Here is a 7,912-nt window from a genome sequence, read left to right as displayed (position 1 = left end):
AATATTGCATTACGTAAAATTAAAGGTTAGTCTATATTTACTTCTCGAAACTTTAATGAAAATAAGTGTTTATTCAAGTTTATTTATTGATATTTATAGCATATAAAATTTAAAAAAATAATAAATACAATTCTGGCTATGAAATGAATCTAATAGATTCCAATAAATGCTTCAGGTTCAGTTAAATATATTTTTCGATTTATTCTAATATTTTAAACCCATAATTTAAATTTATTATTGGTAAAATATTGTAAATTTGATGTTCAAAAAAAAGAATTACATTCAATCACATGAAAAAAATTATTAAAGGTAAAAATTTCGATGGTAATATAAAAATGCAATATAACTTAATTCAAACTGTACAAAACTTGACATAACTCACGAATAATTAAATAAAAAATATTTATAAAGGAACATTGAAAAATTTGGACTTGATTACTAAAGAAATAATATTACAATGATGAATTGAATTTATTTTTATATTGTTTCGTTGGTTAATGATTTGATTAAAAAAAGATATGAAGCTTTAATTTGATAAATATTAGAGATATTATCGTTAACATATATACATTATTGAGATTGATGCATTTTATATGCTTTGGATTGTTTTTATGTCATATATTGTGATTTGCATGTGTCGTAATAATATTGGAATCTGCTATAATTTACCTGAAAATTTCGACATAATTATTCTAATTGTTATCCGAATTTTTGGTTTTATAGGATATATTTAAGAATTTGAAATAAAAATATAATAAATAAAGTCGGCATGTTTTTTTTATCAAAACTCAGAAGAAATTTGCATCATGTTAATGTATTTATATATCATATTTTATCCATTAATATTTACCTAGTAACATTAATTACATTTATTAAGTGTTCCATATTGTTTTTAGATTTTTTATGTATCGGAAGGATTTTATTTATACTTTTTTTATTGTTTGTGTCTATTTTAAAATTTTTGAACATAATAATTTTTTTTTTGAAGAAATTGTATTTTATTAAATTACACACAATCGGTTTTAAAAATTCATAATGTCACAAGACAATTAATTTTTGAATGCGTAGGATACGTCAATATAAATATCTATGCGAACATTAATTTTCGTTAGCATGATCTTACGTATATAAAATTCATTTTTACGGTGCAAAATTATTCGTTAAAATTTTAGTTTTTGTTCTTAAGCACAACTCGCTTGATCTCTCGTGCGCACAGCTTATTAATACTTTTGGCTGTTTTCTCTTTTCGAAAGTCATCTTCAATACTTCTTCTCTGTTCAAGACTCATTAATTCAAGAGTTTTTCTCGATCCAGTTGGTTACTTCGAGTTCTTTCTGATGCCTTTTATGATATTGTGTTACCACACCATCCCAAATTATAGCATATATAAATAGTTTATCTGACTTATATATTTTCCAATTTCAATTTTATGTTTAAATAACATAACAATTGGTAATTATATGTTTCATTTCCTTTCCTTTATAGTAACATCCAGAATAATTAAATGCACCTTTTTATATATTTTTCTAGTTATTTATGGTTTAAATAAAGCCTATTAGTGTTTGAATTTATTTACAATGTATTTTTGTAATCCTGTAAAAGAAAGAAAGATAATTGCAAAACAATTTTAGCCATGCGTTAATTTTGAATTGGTAATTCTATATTTATCTTCAAAAAATAATTGTATTTCGCATGCGCATAACATATATATACTCTTCTCCATATACTCTTCTCTTACATTTTTTTCGATATATCCCCTCTTTTTAAGACTATTATTTCAATTTTTTCCTCAATCCCTTAGTTTGAATATGTGTCTCGATTTGGTTTGTAACTTCGAATTATAATTCTACATTGAAGATAGATTTAAATTTAAATGTGCTAGTTTTTATATTACTTTTTTAGACCAGGCAGAACATTTGATGACTCTACAGAACAAGCCATATATATAAAAATGTGCTAGTTTTTATATTACTTTTTTAGACCAGGCAGAACATTTGATGACTCTATAGAACAAGCCATATATATAATCTACTATATCACGTCATTGTTACAATCAACCTTTAAGCATGTTCTCATTATATAATCATAAATTCAACTGTTCTTATTAACTATATTGTTTATGCGTGAGTTTTCGGTTCCACTGGCATTTATAGTACCAGAAACATGTACTATTGTATTTCGAAACCACATCATCACAAACTATGACATATATTATATTATTGTTCAGCTCTTGCAAAAAAGCTAGTGTTTATTCTAAATTAAATTATATTTGCTAAGTTTCTAGTTTGCTTATTAAGTAAATTATTGATACAGCAATCCAATTTTAATAAGTTTAATCAGTTTTGCTGTTATCACAAATATATCAGTTAGAACATGGTAAAATCCAATAACATGATTATTATTTGTCAAAATTTATCATAACTGAATATTTTCATTATTTCTTTAACGTGTATGTCTTCTGATGTTATTGTTTTTAAAGTTGCATTTTTTGAAAAATTAAGTGTATATATCACTTCCTATTGCTTATTCCATTTGTTTTTATCTCAAAAATTCCATATAACTACTGTATAATCGATGTTTGTTTTTGATTTTTCCACTGTGTTGGCGTTCTGACTTTTCCACTTAAAAAATATTTCTATCTTGAATGCTACAAAATTATGTTTCTTATTTAGGCTTTATATTTATAGTTTTTTTATCATTTTTTATAGTCTGGCTGTGTCAATCATTATTTTACGGCGAACTCTAAAGGGTTTTTACATGGTTTTATTAGCTACATATAACTTTTTTTGCTTATCATCGATAAATTCAATACAGAGCTTGTCTATGTTATAATTATTCGTACATATTTCTTATACTTAAGGTTGCATGGGGTATTCTAGATCTTTCATACAGATTTCTGCTTTTCATTGTGATATTCTCAAAAACATGGCCAATATTTGGTTCATTTTTTTTGTAAATAAATTTAGCATTCTATTTTCCTCTTTTTGTGTGTAAATAACTTTTAAATATGAAAGATCATGCATTGATCCCTCATCTAGTACCTTGTTAAAAGATTTAATTTTTTCAAAGTCTTTTGGATCTTAAAACAGAGCATCTAGGTAACACTTGACGAATGATATAACATGTTGATATAAATATGTAAAATAAATTTGGATCTTTGTGATTTATTTTACATAAAGTGATTATTCTAAAATACATCACAAGTAATTATAGAGAAAATATATCCATGATTTAAGAATTTCTATAATTTCTATGCTCAATACAGGAAAAACTAAAATGATTTTAATTACATGAGTAAAATAATATACAGGGATCAATATTAAATTTATTTATCATGAACACCCTGTTATTCTAACAATAGAAGATAAAATATTAAAAATGTGCATCTTTTTAAAGCAATGTGTAGCTTGGCTCTTATAAATAACATACGCAAATACTGTGTAGGATTTGAAAATGAAGTAGCATTAAAATGGTATCATATGAAAATAATCAAAAGACGACAGCAGCAGGATTTGAACCTGCGCGGGTAAACCCAATAGATTTCAAATCTATCGCCTTAGACCACTCGGCCATACTGTCTAAAATGAAAGAATTATATAAATAGAAATTTAAAAAATATATAAAAATTACAGCTAATTTGTTAACGATATAAAATTTGCAAATAAACATTAATTTTTAAATAAATTTTGAAGGATTCACCATGTTGATTCTCTAAAAATGATTAAAATATAATCTTAAGAAGATTTTGAATATAGCATATTTGGCTGATAATATAGATGTATTTTTTTGGTGGCTTTTATAAAAAAGTTATTTTGCACACAAGCAATAATAAAGCACAAAATTTTAAAATAAATTGAAAATTTCATGACTCTCATTATCAACTCTCAAAACTTTAAATTTATTTTTTCTATACAAAATTTAGTAAATGCTAATGAAACACATCAAATACCAACAAAATTAATGGTGCTATATTTAATCATACTTATGCTAAAAACAATTTTCTATAACTATTATATCAAAAACTAGATCAGGGCAGTTTATATTTTGCTATTATCAAGTATATGCACAACAAGTGCTTATCAAAGTAAGTTTCACTTTCATTTTTATGGATTATATGCTTCATGTCTAAAGTATAAATATTTAGGCCTTTAATTTATGCACTGATTGGATTCTTCCCATTAAATTTTTAATTTAAATTGAAATATTTTTTCATATTTTATCAAACAATTTCGTATCCATAATTCTTTGAAAATTACAATTTGCATTAAAATTCGGCAGTGTAATAATTTATATCAAAAATTGCAAAGTTTAGATTATTTATTTTTTCTTACATCTTAATGTGGCAAATCATACTAGAAACTAATATTTAATTAATAAACCATTAATATTTTAAAAAAGTCGGAAATAAATTGTAGTCATAATTAGACAAAAGGAAAAAAATAAAATTCAAGCTTCTTAGAGTATTCGGCAAAAAAAACCTTAAATTTTAATGATTCAAAGCATTCGATTATTTTCATCCATAGCTCATAAGTAATATTTTCAAAATCTGATAAAAAGAATATTAAGATTATTTTATTAAAAAATCAGTATACTTTTTCAATGCCCAAAAATAGCCTTTCCAGATATATAAAAAAAACAAAAATATTCCTTTCACTTCGTGTGTGTTTTTATAGGACTGAATGTTTTACAGTCTTATGCAATGAATAATTTCACACAAAAAAATTGAAAAACTTCTTGCAATATAAAAATCAGAAATTAAAATAGATGGTTTCCCAATATAAATATTGCAGTAAAGACAGGAAATATCAGTATTAATGACTTGGATTGCTTTAAGAATTTATTTTTCAATTGATTGAATTTATCACGCCACAAATGATCGCTAAATTTTCTTTTATTCTGAATGTTTATCAATTGCATAATTTTATACTAAATTTAATTTTTTAAGCATGTATTTTTACCAATAATAAATACTTTATATATCTTTAAATGAATCCAAAAAAAGAGTTAAAAAAATTTTAATTCATATTTTCACACATAAAAAGCAATTTTTGTATGCTCTGCTTTCATTCACACTTGGATATCATTTATAGATAACAAAAATATTTACTTTTTAAACCGCATTTTTAAGCAGTATTTTAGATGAAAAATTGACAATTGTGGCTAGTTTTTCATGCTCCAGGCAAAGATATTTTGCTTTTTTAATAAATTTAAATCCAAAAAATTACAATCTTGAATTCTATTCTAGAACTTTGTTGCTATAATACACTCTATTGACAATAGAAAATCCGAACTAATTTTATTTAAGAACTGATCTAATAATCCTAATATTGAATAATCACAACAAATTCTATTCATGCTAAACATTAATTTTTACAATCAATACTATTTTTTAATGGCACTAAATCAAATGAAATTATGTTTTTTATAGTATAAGTGTTTCGAGATATAATGATAGAAATCGCATTTTTTTAAGTTGAGCTAAACATGAAACAAAATATAAATTCTATAATAATGAATAGATAAATACTCGGGTAAATTTTATTTTAAAAGGCCCAAAACACTACATTTTCATCTTTTTATCTTGAAAATTTGCTAATTGTCTCAACAGAGACCCATTTATTGCACACCAAAGCAGATTGATATAGACGGGAAAACCTATGATATCAGACACACAAGATGTTTATCAGTGAAATGTTGGGTGGTTTTATAATATATTATATTTTATAAAAGATTTAGAATTTCATTGAATTTTAGTATTGTATTCTATCGTAAATTTAACGTATTTATGTAATTTAAAATCCGACAGCAGCAGGATTTGAACCTGCGCGGGTAAACCCAGCAGATTTCTAATCTACCGCCTTAGACCACTCGGCCATGCTGTCTTAAAATTAAGAGAAAGTATCTACAAATAAATATATAAACCATACATCTGTGTAATTAATCAAATTTGCTAACTTGAAAGAAACTTTTATCATATTTCAAATGAACCAAAAATATAAAGAACGAAAATAAATATACTTAATTATAGATTTTAAAAGCACGCAAGAAACATTTACCTTATTATGAAAGAAATCAAAAAAAGCATACAAATAAAAAAAAATATTCGTATAAATAATTAAGTTTTATAGTATGCAAAAAACCTTAACCTTATTGTAAATGAAACATAAAAAACAAAGATGAAAATATAAAAATATATCGTATAATGTAGCTCGAAAAAAATTCCATCTTATTTTAAATGAAATTTAATTGTTTATTTAATTAAGGAATAGGTGAAATAACATATATAACATGAAATATAAAAAACAAAGATAAAAATATATCGTATAATGTAGCTTGAAAAGAATTCATCTTATTTTAAACGAAGAATAAAAAACGAAGATGAAAATATAAAAATATATCGTATTATGTAGCTTGAAAAGAATTAATCTTATTTTAAACGAAGAATAAAAAACAAAAATACAAATTAAGATTATAAACAATGAATTTTGTGCATACAGGAAAACTTTCTTGCGTTTTAATTGGAAATTATCGCTTAAAAAAACATAAAATTCTTATAAATTTTTGTTCTAATTTTTTTTTATTTAATCGATCTTTTTTTATTTCTACTATACTACTAAATTAAAACTTGAATTGAAATCTTAATCCCGATTAAAAAAAAGGGTGATAAATTTTTTATACTAAAAATATTTGATTTTCTGAAACAAAGGATAATAATACAAGAAAATTAAAGAATCAAGAATAACTTACTGTAAACAAATTTAGATAAAAAATACGATATTAGGTTTTTTTTTTGAAAATTATCTTTTAGATCGGTTTTTCATTTAACAGACAGAGCCTTCTCATTTTTTTGAGAAACCAAAATTTTTCCATTTGTAAAAAAATTTGGTATGGTCTGCCCTCTATATAAGAATTATTTCTATTATTATGTAATCTTTTATAAAATAATATTTAATCTGGTTTTTTTGTTGGGTTGACCTATAAATATTTACTGCACCCCCATAACCAAATTATTTTTATCTCTAGATTAAAGATTATGTAAAAAAATGGGCTAATTCTTTTACTGCATTATAATATATGGTTACAAATTCCCCCAGAAATAATTTTGAAAATTCGATGTTGAGTATCCATAGTAATTGATAATAAAGCATTAATGTTTGAAATAGATATATATTATGAAAATGCGCAATATTTATCACATAAAATATTTTACATATACTTATGAATCAGTTAACGATTTATATTTAAAATAATAGGAAAAATTATCATATAGACGGAAATTATTAAGACAAAAGCTAAATACTTAAGTGATTTTCACAGAAAAATTTCATTTATAAATATAATATTAATATAAAAGCACACGATTCCCTGTCTTTCATTCTTTGTTTTTTTAATTTAATTTGAGAATGCAAAATGTTATGATATAGTTTAACTCAACATATTCATACGCTATTTTACCACATAAAAATATTAAATTGTATCTTACGGCTGATCAGGAGTTATCTTTCGCTATAGGAAATACACTTTTTTTGTTTCTTTACCTATATTTTCGAGGAAATATAAAAGACTAAGAGTGAAGAAATAAATAATATCTATGAACAAACAGCACACAAAAGAATGAATAGTCGCAAAAACTGTGGTTATCAAGCAGAAATATAGAGTAGTGTCGAGAACAGAATAGTTTGTCTTTGAGGCGTATGCAATAAGACACATAATTTTTAAGAAGAAACTGTTTTTTATAATGCACGACTTTCAAAATATAAAAACTTTGAATTTTCGAAATTTGGATGTAAAAAGCTAGAAAAAAAGAGATAACACACAATTTTAGTTTTTTAGAGATAAAATTATGGAGAATATTTTTATAATTACAAAAAATTAAGAAAGATTAGATCAGATATGCGGTAAAAGAAGCGTG

The 7,912-nt window shown here is 23.9% G+C and overlaps 2 non-coding genes across 2 annotated transcripts; both read right to left on the bottom strand.

Annotated features, from left to right (window-relative positions):
* Nucleotides 1-3,497: 3,497 nt before the first annotated feature.
* TRNAS-UGA (transfer RNA serine (anticodon UGA)) lies at nt 3,498-3,579 on the bottom strand. The gene has a single exon. It is a non-coding gene; the product is annotated as a tRNA-Ser (tRNA).
* A 2,221-nt stretch (nt 3,580-5,800) lies between these two features.
* TRNAS-AGA (transfer RNA serine (anticodon AGA)) lies at nt 5,801-5,882 on the bottom strand. Its single transcript has one exon. It is a non-coding gene; the product is annotated as a tRNA-Ser (tRNA).
* Between the last annotated feature and the right edge of the window lie 2,030 nt (nt 5,883-7,912).

This window comes from Rhyacophila brunnea, unplaced genomic scaffold (assembly GCF_057557595.1).
Source record: "Rhyacophila brunnea isolate RB1 unplaced genomic scaffold, BYU_Rbru_1.0 scaffold_49, whole genome shotgun sequence".
Classification (NCBI taxonomy): Eukaryota; Metazoa; Arthropoda; class Insecta; order Trichoptera; family Rhyacophilidae; genus Rhyacophila; species Rhyacophila brunnea.
Note: the sequence above shows the minus strand (reverse complement) of the source record. Positions and strands in the feature narration are given on the sequence as shown.